Source organism: Xenopus laevis, chromosome 9_10S (assembly GCF_017654675.1).
Source record: "Xenopus laevis strain J_2021 chromosome 9_10S, Xenopus_laevis_v10.1, whole genome shotgun sequence".
Taxonomy (NCBI): Eukaryota; Metazoa; Chordata; class Amphibia; order Anura; family Pipidae; genus Xenopus; species Xenopus laevis.
In genome coordinates, this window is record NC_054388.1 from 106435636 (window position 1) to 106450749 (window position 15114).

The window sequence follows — 15114 nt, forward strand, 5'->3', positions numbered from 1 at the left end:
GGTTTATCAAAGCTGTGCTTGCTGCAGGGGTTAATCAAAGCTGTGCTTGCTGCAGGGGTTTATAATAGCTTTGCTTGCTGCAGGGGTTAATCAAAGCTGTGCTTGCTGTAGGGGGTCCCACTCTGTGTTTGCTGCAGGGATTAATCAAAGCTGTGTTGCTGCCGGGGTCCCACGCTGTGCTTGCTGCAGGGGTTAATCAAAGCTGTGCTTGCTGCAGGGGTCCCACACTGTGCTTGCTGCAGGGGTTAATCAAAGCTGTGATTGCTCCAGGGGTCCCACACTGTGCTTGCTGCAGGGGTTAATCAAAGATGTGCTTGCTGCAGGGGTTAATCAAAGCTGTGATTGCTGCAGAGGTCCCACACTGTGCTTGCTGCAGGGGGTAATCAAAGCTGTGCTTGCTCAAATCTGTGCTTGCTGCAGGGGTTAATCAAAGCTGTAGGAGGAGATAGGTGTCCCCTGACGTCGATCCACCACTAGGGGGCGCTCCTGGCCTTGCCGTCATACCTTGCCCAGCCTCCAGTTACATTCAGGGCAGCCTCCTCTGCAAGTCTTTGTAGCGATAGTGAGCGCTGGAGCGGCACAGATCACCTGCTGACAGCCTGGCACTGCCCCGAGCTCTGTCGGATTAGGGGAGACCCCCCTGCACATGGCCTGCGGCTGTCTGGGAGCCGAGAGAGAGGAGTTCGCTGCTGCAGCAGTAGAGAGAGAGAGAGAGAGGTAGGTGCAGTTGTTTGCGGAGAATTTGCCCCTTCAGCCAACTAATTATGTGCCCGGCAGCAGCAGGACCCCCTTATCCCTCCTCTAATCCCCTTATTCCTGGCAGCCCTCCTAACTGCTGGACTGGACTCAGTGCAAGGCCCATTTACTTTCTGAGCTGCTGCTGCTGGGCCAGAGGAGGGGGTGCAAGGTGGCATTTAACCCCTCAGCTGCTGGACTGGACTGAGTGCAAGGTGGCATTTAACCCCTGCAGCTGCTGGACGGGAGAGGGTGCAAGGTGGCATTTAACCCCTTAGTTGCTGGACGGGAGAGGGTGCAGGGTGGCGTTAAACTCTCGCTGCTGGACTGGAGAGGGTGCCAGTTGGCACTTAGCTGTTGGACTAGAGTGTGTGCAAGGTGGCACTTAGTTTGTTAGCTGCTGCTGGGTTAAATGAGGGGGTGCAAGGTGCAAAACAAGGTGCCATTTAGCCCCTTAGCTGCTGGGCTTGAGGGGTGCCATTTGGCACTTAGCTTCTTAGCTGTTGGACTAGAGTGCATGTACGGTGGCATTTAACCCCTTAGCTGCTAGGCTGAAGGAAGTGCATGGTGGCACTATTAGGCCTGCAATGTATTTATATATTTTCCTTTTATTACCTAAATGTATCTGCACTGAGTGCTCTCCCTGTGATAATAATGTCATTTGCAAACACTTGGGAAATCATTGATAGAAAACACTTTGCTACGGCGTCTTGGCACTAGACAAAAATTCACCCCAACAGACATCATAATGTGCCAGCCCTTGGCATCACTTGTGTTCTCGGTGGGGTTATAACGGCACAATGGTGTGTAACTGTAATACCCCCCGTTTATCAGCTGTAGGTTATAGAGCCGGTAGTCAAAAGTGAATTCTTGCTATTCAGTTCTTCAAATACTTTTGTGCGGTTGGTCAAAGGGTTTCTCCCTGGGAATTAGCTTCAGCGGGCACCTATTTTATATATATATATATATGGAACACGTGGAATAGATATACACATATGCACACAGTTCTGTTAGGTATTTGTATTTGTGCAGATGCCATCCTGCTTGGTGCCCACATAGACCAGCCACTAACTGTGTGTAATGCAAAGTTCCACTTCATCTGAGCTCCTGGGGCGCGTGAGTATGACTATTACTGGGGGACTTAGCCTCAGACTGTGTATAGTGAGGCACAGTGTGTATAGAAAGGCACAGTGTATATAGTAAGGCACAGTGTATATAGTAAGAAACAGTGTGTATTGTAAGACACAGTGTGTATAGTAATGCACAGTGCACATAGTAAGGCACAGTGTGTATAGTAAGGCACAGTGTGTATAGTAAAGCACAGTGCGTATAGTAAGGCACAGTGTGTATAGTAAAGCACAGTGCACATAGTAAGGCACAGTGTGTATAGTAAGGCAAAATTGGGGAGGAGCCGAGGAGGTGTAACTGCGGGTTAGTGTGTTTATAGCAGAGCAAGTTGGTGGCAGTTGCAGTTCAACTATTTTTTTTTTTTTTTTTTTAACGGTTGAATTCGCTTTTAAGTAGGTTAAGGGCAGTGGCACAAGGGAAGATTTGTCTCCCCCGATTTTTTAGACGCGGCTGCGGGCAACAAATCTTGCCGGAAATGCCTCTCCATTTCCGGGAATAGGAATCGCTGGCGGTATGTCCAACTGATCGCCTCAAGTTTCCCCTGGAGGCATCTTCAGGCGATTTAGTGATCACTTGAGCATACCACCGGCAATTTCAATTACCAGCAATGGAGAGGCATTTTCACAGTCCCGTCTAAGAAATCACGGGCGATAAATCTTCCCTTGTGCCACTCCCCTTATGTCAGACATGATGGTTTGTTGACCAGCACCACTGCCGTTACTACAATGGTCAAGCTCAGATACTGGGTAAAATCACATTGGACCCTCATAATACTGGGCCCAGGCTGTCAACTACCAGCCACCAGTCACTGCCACAGCCTCATACAACTTGAAAATCCTACCTGCCGCCAATTTCAAATTCTAAAATGGAAACCATTAGTTACCCCACAGTTCTTCCCGCTCTTTCTCAGGTAAGATGTACGGATTGGGGCTCAACACGGATGTAAACAACAACAGCACCTCGACCTGTGGGGTCTTTGTACCACCCTCAAGCCTGACATCATTCTTGATACTAATTTATATTTCCAGAATCATCCAGAGATGCCACATACTTTGCAGTTTCTTTCCACTCGGTCCCATTTAGCATATTTTGCATTTTATTTTGTGGATACGTTTGTGGATACAGCTAGACGTAACTGTAATTTAGGCCAGGTTTTTTACAGATGAGGCAAGGCATGGCCTAACTGACAATGCTTCGTGTGAGGCCTGAGAGAAACAAAGATGGAGGACATCTGATCTGGATGCCATCCAGGAAGTGGCAGGCTTTTCCCAGAATCCTTCATGCCTGCAGTCCCCAGTTGTTTCATTTGAGCCGTTGTCATTTAGTGATAGACTCCCAGCCGTTTCTGTCCCAGGAGTGGAAGAGAGAGAGAGGCTCAGATAAAAGAACTAGACATGTTTTATTATTCCCCAGAGGCTCGCAAAGGAAATCTCTACAGGAATCTCTCAGTAACTCCGAGCAGGGACTTGTATCTGCGGTGGAGTTAATTGGGTGGGCCGTGCACCTCTGCACAAGTGGAAGGGCCTTCTCCATTTTCTTTTCTTTTTTTTTATTGTGTGTGCGTGTAGGAAGCTCATTTTAAGGGCAAACGCCACACAAGCAGGCTTTGTCACTGCCATTCGATGAAAAAAAAATTTCTGTGTGAGAAGACTTTGCCAAACTCCATCTCGTGTAGCAGCTCGAGCTCATCACGTGACTCTTTTATTTATAACCTTCTTTGTCAAAAATTAATTTGTTAGAAACCTTTACAGAAAAACAAACATCCAGCCAATTTGTCCTTGTGTTTTGGCTTCGATTCATTTATTAACACTGGGCAGATTTGACCCGGTGCAGTTACACAAAGCAACCAATCAGTCATAAGTTGGTAAAAGCTAATGATTGGTTGCTATGGGTTACCACACTATTAATGCACAGGCTACCTTAGGCTGCAGCCTAGGGGCCCAGTGTCATAAGGGGCCCGTCTAGCTTTTTTTTTCAGTAATTTTTTTTTAAAATATTTTGTTTTATTTTCGTTGCTGAGTCCAGTCAGGCACACCTGCTGGGAGAAGAGGGTAGGTAAGGCGTGTGCGTGCACCTGGATGCATGTAGATCCAATGACATCATTGGTGCACTGAACCCAACCCGACTGAGAGAGCTTGGTTACACATGTGCCTGTAACTGCACACATCCGGACCCAGCAGTAGCCTAGAAGGGGGCCTGTGTGGATGTAGGGGTCCCCATGTCATCAATCGGCCACTGCACCAGCCCCACCAGTGGCTACTTACCCCTATGTGATTAGTAAGCATGCTGAGGTATGGCTGACCAGGGCCAACATGCCCTCCAAACATCACTTGGCTGATCACCAGGGTCGGATTGGGGGGGGGTGCTGCTGTATAAGGGCGCCCCTTTCCCCCCCCCCCACCCCCAGTGTACCACGCGCGGGTACTGTGTTTTTTGTTTCAAGCCCAGGGTCACACCAGGAAAAAAAAAGTGCAGGGAGTGGGTCTGGGCTGGTGGTGCCCACCAGGTTTTTTCCTGATATCCCTGCAGCCCAGTCTGACCCTGCTCATCATTACACTACACACTTTCAGCAACGATTGCACCCTGTCCACATCAGTTGCGCCCAAGACACCTATCTCTACTACCTAACTTTACTTCTGTAGGTGAGGGTGAAACTGAAAGGAGTGGGCATATACCATCACAATGACAGATTAGGACCCAAGCAGGGGTGGTGCCATAACACAACAGGGTAAATTTGTGACTGGTATCTGTACCAGCTAGACCTTTGATACACCGACCAATCGGCAACCCTAACCACGTGACGCCAGAAAAATGCAGAAGAGTTGACATGTCTGAACACAAAGTTGCAAGCTTTATAAAGAAGCAATTCTAGATTCCAACAAAATGTCAAAATGCCTTTAAGCAGAATGAATTGTATTGGGAGCGTTGGTCAGTAGCCTGTAATCTCTGAGAATCAGAGGGCAGTAGCAGTTCCCCTGGCAGCGCCTGTTTCTGCTTACACACGTTCCGGTGTGGGGAACAGCAGCGCATGTTAAGGAAGCAGACCCAGGCTTTTTTTTTTTTTTGGAGTGATGATTTATGAGGAAGCATTTTTTTTACCAGAAAACCCTTTTTTTCCTGCTTGAGGAGGAACGAGAAATTAAGCTGCCTACATTGTGTATGTGTAAGTAAATAAGATTCAGCAATTTGAAATCCTGAATTTTATTGGAATTATCATGCACCTCAGATATCTGCGCGTCTGCTCACGCCACAACACTCCATTATTTTTAAGGCTTTGCTTTCTGGCCCGGTTGGCTTTGAACTCTGTTCCCACAGAGATTCTGGATGTTCTCTTCTTATTGGCTTGGCAAAACAAAGGGCCGGTGAACCACATAACTCGCATTGGATGTTGGCAAAGATGCCGTTGATTCCGATTTCAGTCTGCCTGTGTTCACATGTGGAATAGAGAGAATCTCCTATTGTGATTGAGTCTGAAATTAGAGGAATCAGGACACATAAGCAAAAATTTACTCTTTGTTCTAGAATAGATACATCCTGAAGAACTTCAGTTGGTTCTGCTTTACTGCTCCCATGATCCTCTGCCAACTGCAGAGCAGCTTTACTCTATGGCATTTTGTCTCAGTAAATTGTCTCACATATTCAGTCTTTACTTTTCATCATCATCTTATCCTAGCACCCCTAGGTTTGTGGTGCACATACAGGTATGGAACCTGTTATCCAGAATGCTCCAGACAACACAACCTTCAATAATTTGGATCTTCATACCTTAAGTCTACTAGAAAATCATGTAAACATCAAATAAACCCAAAAGGCTGGTTTTCTTCCAATAAGGATTAATTATATCTTAGTTGGGATCAAGTACAAGCTAATGTTATTACTACAGAGAGAAAGGAAGTCATTTTTTTAAATGTGGATTATCTGGTTATAATGGAGTCTGTGGGAGATGGAGCTTTCTGTATAATGTGTTTTCGGATAATGGATCCCATACCTGTATTACAACCCTTGGGAGGCACTGAGATTAATATTGCTACTGGGATTATTGTGATTCAATCCACTGAGTGGCAGTGGGACTGGGTACAATCCAGATTGGCACTGAAACTGATAGCAATTAAATTCACTGACAGTGGGACTGATACTAATGATATACACAGAGTGGCACTGGAACTGATAGTAATTATGTACATTGAGTGGAGTTGGTAGTAATTAAACCCACAGAGGGGCATTGAGACTGATAGTAATTATATACACTAAGTGGCACCAGGACTGATAGTAATTATATACACTGAGTGGCACTGGGATTGATAGTAATTAAATTCACAGAGTGGCACTGGGACTGATAGTAATTATATACACTAAGTGGCACCGGGACTGATAGTAAATATATAAACTGAGTGGCACTGGGACTGATAGTAATTAAAGCCACAGAGTGGCACTGGGACTTATAGTAATTATATACACTGAATGTCACTGAGACTGATAGTAATTGTATAACCTGAGCAGAGTTGGGAATGATAATAATTAAATCCACAGAGTGAAACTGGGACCGATAGTAATTAAATCCACTCAGTGACACTGGAACTGGTAGTACTTAAGTACACCATTGGGTAATTTAAACCACAGAGTAGCACTGGGACTGATAGTAATTAAATATACTGAGTGCTGTTGGGACTGATAGTTGTTAAATCCACAGAGTGGAACTGGATTATTATATATATTTATGTAGACTGGCTGGCACTGGGACTATGCTGAGTGGCACTGGGACTGGAACCTGACTGTTCAACTAGAGGCTCACAAGCCAATGTGATACTCCATGTGGTACCAAACTTGCTCAGAGAGACTCTTTTGTACATCATCGTTTTCTCAAGAGGTTATGGAACGTTGAGTAGCTTGTTCACATCATAGAAAAAATTGGACTGCCCTGCTGTAGAGGCACTGGTATAGGCTGGTGATGCTGCATTGGCAGATATGGACAGTTACTATTGGTTACTACACCTGGTGCAAATGTACCTTTTATTACATTACCCTCCTAATGTGTATTGTTATAAAACAGGGCAACCCCTGCTGTATTTTGTAGGCCCAGCAACGTATTTACTCATCACTAAATCCATTAAAGTACGAAACATGTCCCAACCAAGATTCATAGTGTGGTCAATCACTTTGCACCCCTTCCAGCTGTTGAACGATTGGGTATGTCACTTTCTTGGAGGCAAGTCTCCTGGCAAGTGAGGGTTAAGTCCGTAGCATGCTCCCTTTAATCAGAGGCAGGCACAGCAGGCTGCGGTCAAACTCCCATCCCTGAGAATTCCAGGGCGGTGAAATCCAGCGATCTCACCACTAAAACCATCTGCAGCTCTCCAGCCGGATGGAACCACATGCTAAGTGATTCACCTGGATCAACCCCAGGCCGGAGGGGAGACTTGGAATATTAACTCCTTAACTGAAGAAAAGGAGTTTCTTAGTAGCACCCGTCCTATTAATTCTATCCACCCTGGTATCACATCGCGCCCCGCATTACGGTGCCACCCTAGTTCTTTAAAGGCTGGGATGATTCATTAAGCTAACTTTTAGGATGATATAGAATGTCTCTTTCTAAACAACTTTTCAGTTGGCCTTCATTTTTTCTTTTTTATAGTTTTTGAATTAGTTGTCTTCTTCTTCTGACTCTTTCCAGATTCCAGACTCTTTCTAGGTTTCAGATGGGGTCACTGACTCCAACTAAAAACAAAAGCTCTTTAAGGCTACAAATGTATTGTTATTGCTACTTTGCTTTTACTTACTTTTACTTACATTACTCATCTTTCTATTCAGACCCTCTCCTATTCATATTCCAATCTCTTAATCAATTTAATGTATGGTTGCTAGGGTAATTTGTACCATAGCAACCAGATTGCTGAAATTGCAAACTTCAAACTTGCTGAATAAAAAACTAAATAGCTCAAAAACCACAAATAATAAAAAATTAAAACCATTTGCAAATTGTCCCAGAATATCACTCTCTATCTATATCATACTAATAGTTAACTGAAGGGAGAAACAAACCCTTAATAAAAAAAAACTCTACCCCCCTACCCTACTCCCTCCAAGCCTAGCTGCCCCCCAGGCAAATGCCCTAACTCTTTACTTACCCCCTCCGTGCGGATTCTGTCCTGCGGAGTTCACGGGTGCCATCTTCTTCTCTTCGGTATTCTTGGAATGAGACCCGCGAAACAGCGCATGTGCAGTTGGAGCAAAATTCTGTTTCGTGACAACTGCGCATGCGCTGAAACTCACAAAAATTGCCGAAGCGCCGTTCTCGTTCCGAAGATTTGCAAAGTGGCTGAAGATGGTGCCAATTGAACAAGGGGGCGGGATGATATCAAAGACAGAGCAGTGATATATGGGGGTGGGGCTCAAACACGAACAGGCAGTTGCGACCCGAACACCAATAAGAAAAACTGAACCGCTGGTGTTAAAACCGAAAAGGTGGCAACCTTAGTGTTGGCCGGGCCTAACTATATATTGGAGGAGGAAGTCTATGAGTAGGTTATGGTGAAGTAATTGCTGTATGATAGAAGGACAAGGGTTCATCCTGCCCTGAAATTATGGGTAGCTAATGGTGCAATGTAATGTTCATGGTGGATGGAGGCACAATCACTAGTAATATGTGCTAAATACACCCAAGTGCAATATGACTATGAAGATTTTTATTCATCCAGGTCATGGTATATCTAGTATAGGTAAATCTAAAAACAACTGGACTTGCTGAGTAATCAATGAAGACGTTTCACTACTCATCCGAGCAGCTTCTTCAGTTCAACTGACTGATTGTCAGCAGCATAAATTCAGTGACATACAACATTGCAAAATTCTTGGCTAACATCTTAGCCCCGTTGGTAGGCAATACAGTGCATCATATCCAGAATGCCAAAGAGTTTGTAACCAAGATTCACAGCGTTACACTAGAGGCAGAAGAAACAATGGTATCATATGATGTCACTTCTTTGTTCACATGTGTACCTACTACAGAGGCAATTGAGACTGTAAGAAATTGACTGCAACAAGATAACACCCTCAGCAGCAGAACGAAGCTCAGTCCCAACCAAGTATGTTTGTTGCTAGATTTGTGTCTTAACACCACATACTTCATGTACAAGAACCTTTTTATAGGCAGAAACATGGCTGTGCAATGGGTTCTCCAGTCTCTCATATTGTAGCATATAAATAAATAAATATATGGATTGCACACTCAGACTTATGTAAACAGTCAAAATTTATTATATCATATTAGTAAAAACTTACAGACATCACAGAAAAACCTGAAAAACGCCTGCCTTTTTGATCTCTTTTATATTGAGAAGCTTTTTTCCCCTGATGAAGACCACTGTGGTGGTCGAAACTCGTCGGGTTTTTCTGTGATGTCTGTAAGTTTTTACTAATATGATATAATACATTTTGACTTTTTACATAAGTCTGAGTGTGCAATCCATATATTTATTTATTTATATGATACTTATCAGGAGGCTATGATTGGGCAGCCCCCCTTGGATTAGCACCTCAGCATGCCAATGTGTGTGCGCCTTCCAAATTCTAATGTCTCATATTGTAGCAAACCTGTACATGGAGGAAGTGGAAAGGAGGGCCTTACTTACTTTCCAGGGAACTACACGAGACACTGGTTCAGGTATGTGGATCCAATGAAGTGGCGGCCTTTACAGAACACATTAACTCAGTGGACAATAACATCAAGTTCACAAGGGAAGATGTCCACGAGAACAAACTTATGTTTTTGGACTGTTTGATATGCATCCAAGAGGGGGGTAACTTGAAGACGGAAGTATACATGAAACCCACTCATACGGATCAATATCTGTTGTTTGATTCCCACCATCCGCTGGAACACAAACTGGGTGTCATTAGAACTCTGCACCACATTGCGGAAGTTGTGGCAAATGAGTCCAAAGACAAAGAGCAAAAACATCTTAGAGGAGCTTTGAAAGCTTATGGCTACCCAGACTGGGCCTTTGTCAAAAGAGCAGCAACCAAGCCCAACAGGAACACCAATAGAAATAACCGCCTGGAGACACATAGTAGGTGAAACATAATCATCCCATATGTAGCTGGAGTGTCTGAGAAACTCAGGAGGATTTTTAACAAACACCATGTCCCTATGTTTTTCAAACCTAGCAACACACTGAGACAAAAACTGGTACACCCAAAGGATCCAACCCCTATAGAAAAACAAAGCAATGTGGTATACGGAGTCCAGTGTAGCGAGGAGTGCACAGATCTATACATTGGGGAGACAAAACAACTGCTCACCAAGCGAATGGCTCAGCATAGGAGGGCGAACTCTACAGGGCAAAACTCAGCTGTCTTTCTACACTTAAAAGACAAGGGACACTCCTTTGAAGATAGCAAGGTCCAAATATTGGATAAAGAAGACCGCTGGTTTGAACGAGGCGTGAAAGAGGCGATTCATGTCAAGGTGGAGAAACCATCCCTGAACAGAGGCGGGGGCCTTCGACACCACCTGTCTGCTACATACAATGCTGTTCTAACATCTGTATCCATTCATGCAACTCTCAAAAGTAACACCTCTTTCTAGGAGTTGCATGACACATTGGATAATCCTATCACAGTAACTACACAGAATCTACACCTCTGTGAATTTCTTCAGATGTCACCTCTTTGAAGAGTTACAATGTGCCATTGTGATTGGATTAGTGGAAGAGTTTATATGCCGAGAATTTCCCACAACAGTCAGATGAACTGAAGAAGCTGCTCGGATGAGTAGTGAAACGTCTTCATTGATTACTCAGCAAATCCAGTTGTTTTTAGATTTACCTATACTAGATACAACCAAGTGCAGTAACTCTAACATATCAGTGTAAGGCCAGTGTTGCCTTTTACTACATCAGTACGTGTAATCCTGTGTAAACATGGCAGACCCAGTGGATGCCTACTGTGTGGGTTGTATGGAGAGCTCAGTGTGGGTTTTGAGTCATTTAAATTTTTGTCAGTAAAACAGGCATTTTCCAGAATATTGGGTAAAATAAATGACTGTGGGGGCAGTGACCTCAAATATACCCCTGAAGGACTGTATCACACTTGGAGCTCTGTGCTGTGCCCTGTAGCAATCTACTACTTTCCTTTTTGGCTGTTGAGGTACTTACAAGGGTCACAGAGAATGGCGTGACTAGGCGAGATTCCTGGGCTGTGTGGGCGCATGGAATATTAGGTAATGGCACCAGCACGCATGGAAAAGTCATTTGATGGTGCTCAGTGTTCCCCACTGGAAACCTGACTGGGAGAAGCTGTATTCAGGGCACCCCTTATACACAGTAACTGCCTCGTACTTGACTTTTTTCAAAACTTACACTTTGCTCTAGCAAGTATTGTATTTCACACACTGAAGCAGAAATGGCTGCTCAAAGCAAAGCTTAAGCCTGTGTGGGACTTTAAGTTCCCTTACAGCAACTTATAAGTACCTACGCATGACTATTATCCCCACGGTACTGTAGGCACCATCTCTCCCTACTATACCTGTTATCCCACAGTCACACTCCCTTCCCAGAGACTATTATCCACTGTTACTATAGACACCATCTCTCCCTACTATACCTGCTATCCCACAGTCACACTCCCTTCCCAGAGACTATTATCCCACTGTTACTATAGGCACAATCTCTCCCTACTATACCTGCTATCCCACAGTCACACTCCCTTCCCAGAGACTAATATTCCACTGTTACTGAAGGCACAATCTCTCCCTACTATACCTGCTATCCCACAGTCACACTCCCTTCCCAGAGACTATTATCCAACTGTTACTATAGACACCATCTCTCCCTACTATACCTGCTATCCCACAGTCACACTCCCTTCCCAGAGACTATTATCCACTGTTACTATAGACACCATCTCTCCCTACTATACCTGCTATCCCACAGTCACACTCCCTTCCCAGAGACTATTATCCACTGTTACTATAGACACCATCTCTCCCTACTATACCTGCTATCCCACAGTCACACTCCCTTCCCAGAGACTATTATCCCACTGTTACTATAGACACCATCTCTCCCTACTATACCTGCTATCCCACAGTCACACTCCCTTCCCAGAGACTATTATCCCACTGTTACTATAGGCACCATAGTACTATAGGCACCATTTATGTTACTTTCTCCATTTTGTTACTTATTGACTCTTTCCCCCTATGCCAATGCTGTCCCAGTATTTCCACTATGGCTTTCCTTTTTTCTCCTACCCTGTTTCTTTGCATCCCCTTCCCTCCCAGCTTCTCCCCGTCTCACTGTTCCAAGTAGGCATAAATAAAAATGGGAGGGTACTGGAGCCTAGCAGTTAATTCAGGGTTGCCAAGGAATACACTCTGACAGGGATTTTCAATCGCTGGTATTCATTACAGGCTGTGACCCGCCCTTCCCACCTTCATGCTGTATCTCACCGTTGTGTGTGGAAAAGCTGAGGCGGCCATCTTAAATGTGACCTGTGAAAAGTTCTGTCCCCATATAAGAGATGCATTCATAAAGAGCATGAGGAGAATGTACCAGGGGAATCCACATAAAGTAACATCATGTTAGAGATGCTAGAGATATCTATAAATACATAACTTCCCAGAGTTCCAAACTCTTACAGCTTATCACATGGTTAACTTAACCGGGTTGATCACCTTTAAATGAACTTTAAGTATGATATTCTAAGACAATTTACAATTGGGTTTCGCTTTTTATTATTAGTATTGTTTGAGTTATTTTGCTTTTTATTGAGCAGCTTTTCAGTTTGCAATTTCAACAGTCTGGTTGCTAGGGTCCAAATTCCCCCAGCAACTGTGCACTGATTTGAATAAGAGACTGGAATATGAATAGGAGAGGGCCTGCATGGAAAGACGAGTAAGAAAAAAGTAGTAATAACAATACATTTGTAGCCTTAAAGAGCATTTGTTTTTTAGATGAATTTAGATGCATTTGAAAGCTGAAATAAGTCAGAAGAAAAAAGCAAATAATTAAAAAACCCAGGTAGGGATCGGAGTGCGAAGGTTTTTTTCAGGGGGGTCCGACACACTTTAGCTTTAACACTGCATTGTGTTAACGTTTATGGTAGAACCAGATTTCTTCCAGGCCTGTTAATCAGCCAGAACCAGCAGTGCAGAGATGATAAAAAGCCAGACAGCTACTGCTTTCCATAGCAATTACATCTACCTATAACTGCAAAACCATTGAAATGAGTTTGTATTGGAAGTTGCATAGAATGATATTTTTCCCTTTGTGTGTTAATGCACAAATCGGAGGGTAATAAGCTACAACTGTTAATACCTATAGCTTCTACCCTGCACATTTAACATAAATATTATTTAGTGCAGATTGTGGCCTGGCTCATGTACCGACATATACGTCAGAGCGTGAGGTTACGGACATTAGGAACATTATTATTTCACGAATATATACAATATACATATACTTTTATATATATATATATATATATATATATATATATATATATATATATACCTCTAAGTCTCACGGCGAGTGGGAATGTATTGAAGGCCCCAGGACGGGAGTGCGAGAGCTGCTCATTTATTACAGGGCTGGGAAAAGAATGTCTTTGCTTATTGATGTTGGTGGGTAGGAGGGAGAACGTGAGGTGCGCTGAAAAAAATGGATCAAAGAATTCAGGGAAGGATTATATAGACATCTGGTTTTGGTTCTTTTGCAATAAATTTGTCTTCTTTATATATATATATATATATATATATATATATATATATATATATATATATATATATATAAATATATATATAAATATGTGACCTTGCTCCCCCCTCCATTCCCTCCAGTTCTTTGTGCTGAAAATGTTGCAGAACACTTAAAGGGAGCCAGAGCCCACCTCTCCAATTAAGCGCAGAGAGCATTGTTCTGGCAGGTAGGTCTTTAAAAAAAAGCATTTTCTTTTTATTTATGCGTGCTGACTCGCCACCGCCAGGGACGGGAAGGAAGGGTAATCACAATGCAGTTAAATTGTGCCCACTTTGTCCTGCACAGCGGCAGGTAGGCGAGTGCTCGGGTCGTTGTGCCTTTCAGAGGATGCGTGCGGGGCACAGAGCCTTCCTAATCTCTTTTTAATTAGTGCGCTCCGAGGGCTGGAGAAATGACAAAAAAAACCCCTATCCAACAAGAAGCCTCTTGCCTCTGCAGAACATCTATCTTCCTTGTTGTGCGGGGAGCAGGAACCCTCAGCAAAGGGACAGCTAATCCCCAGCTCACCAGCCTGTGTGTGTGCAGAGACTTGCTCATGCTATGGAAATTCTGCATATTGTTTTTCAGGTCCTCGCTGAAAGGGGAGCGAAAGTGCAGCCCAGGGGTTTCTTTTTTTTTTCTTTGAACCGTGGCGGGTGGTCTCTGGCCTGGGAGGTTACGTCACCTTAGCAAGAGCCTGTTGCGCTCTTTTAGGGGAGAGATCTAAAGGTGATGTTAGCATTAAAATTCACTTTTTAATGGACGAAAAACATCCTAACACCGAATATTTTTGTATTTCTCTTTTTTAAATGGGAATCTCCCTGAAAGCAGTCTTTTTTTTATATAAAGAACAAAAGCATCATTACATTCATTAAAGGGGGCTGTTCACCTTTAAATTAAAGGGATACTGTTATGGGACTTTTTTTTTTTCTCAAAACGCATCAGTTAATAGTGCGGTTCTAGCGGAATTCTGCACTGAAATTCATTTCTCAAAAGAGCAAACATATTTTTTTATATTTAATTTTGAAATCTGACATGGGGTAGACATATTGTCAGTTACCCAGCCGCCTCCAATCATGTGACTTGTGCTTTGATAAACTTCAGTCACTCTCTACTGCTGTACTGCAAGTTGGAGTGAAACCACCCCTCCCCCCAGCAGCCTAACAACAGAACAATGGGAAGGTAACCAGATAACAGCTCCCTAACACAAGATAACAGCTGCCTGGTAGATCTAAGAACAACACTCAATAGTAAAAACCCATGTCCCTCTGAGACACATTCAGTTACATTGAGTAGGAGAAACAACAGCCTGCCAGAAAGCAGTTTGTTCCTAAAGTGCTGGCTCTTTCTGAAAGCACATGACCAGCACATGCTGGTTCAGGAATGAAATTTTATATTGTAGAGTGAATTATTTTGTAGTGTAAACAGTGTAATTTAGAAATAAAAACTACATCATAAAAATCATGATAGAATACTTTCAACTTTTAGTATGATGTAGACATTGATATTCTGTAAC

At 43.5% G+C, this 15114-nt stretch overlaps 1 protein-coding gene across 1 annotated transcript in view; it reads left to right on the top strand.

Annotated features, from left to right (window-relative positions):
- The first annotated feature begins 563 nt into the window (after positions 1 to 563).
- rai1.S (retinoic acid induced 1 S homeolog) overlaps positions 564 to 15114 on the top strand; it is a 114062-nt gene continuing 99511 nt past the window's right edge. Inside the window, exon 1 of the mRNA XM_041578968.1 lies at positions 564 to 717. The gene's annotated coding sequence lies outside the window, so the exon portion shown is untranslated. The remainder of the gene's footprint in view (positions 718 to 15114) is intronic.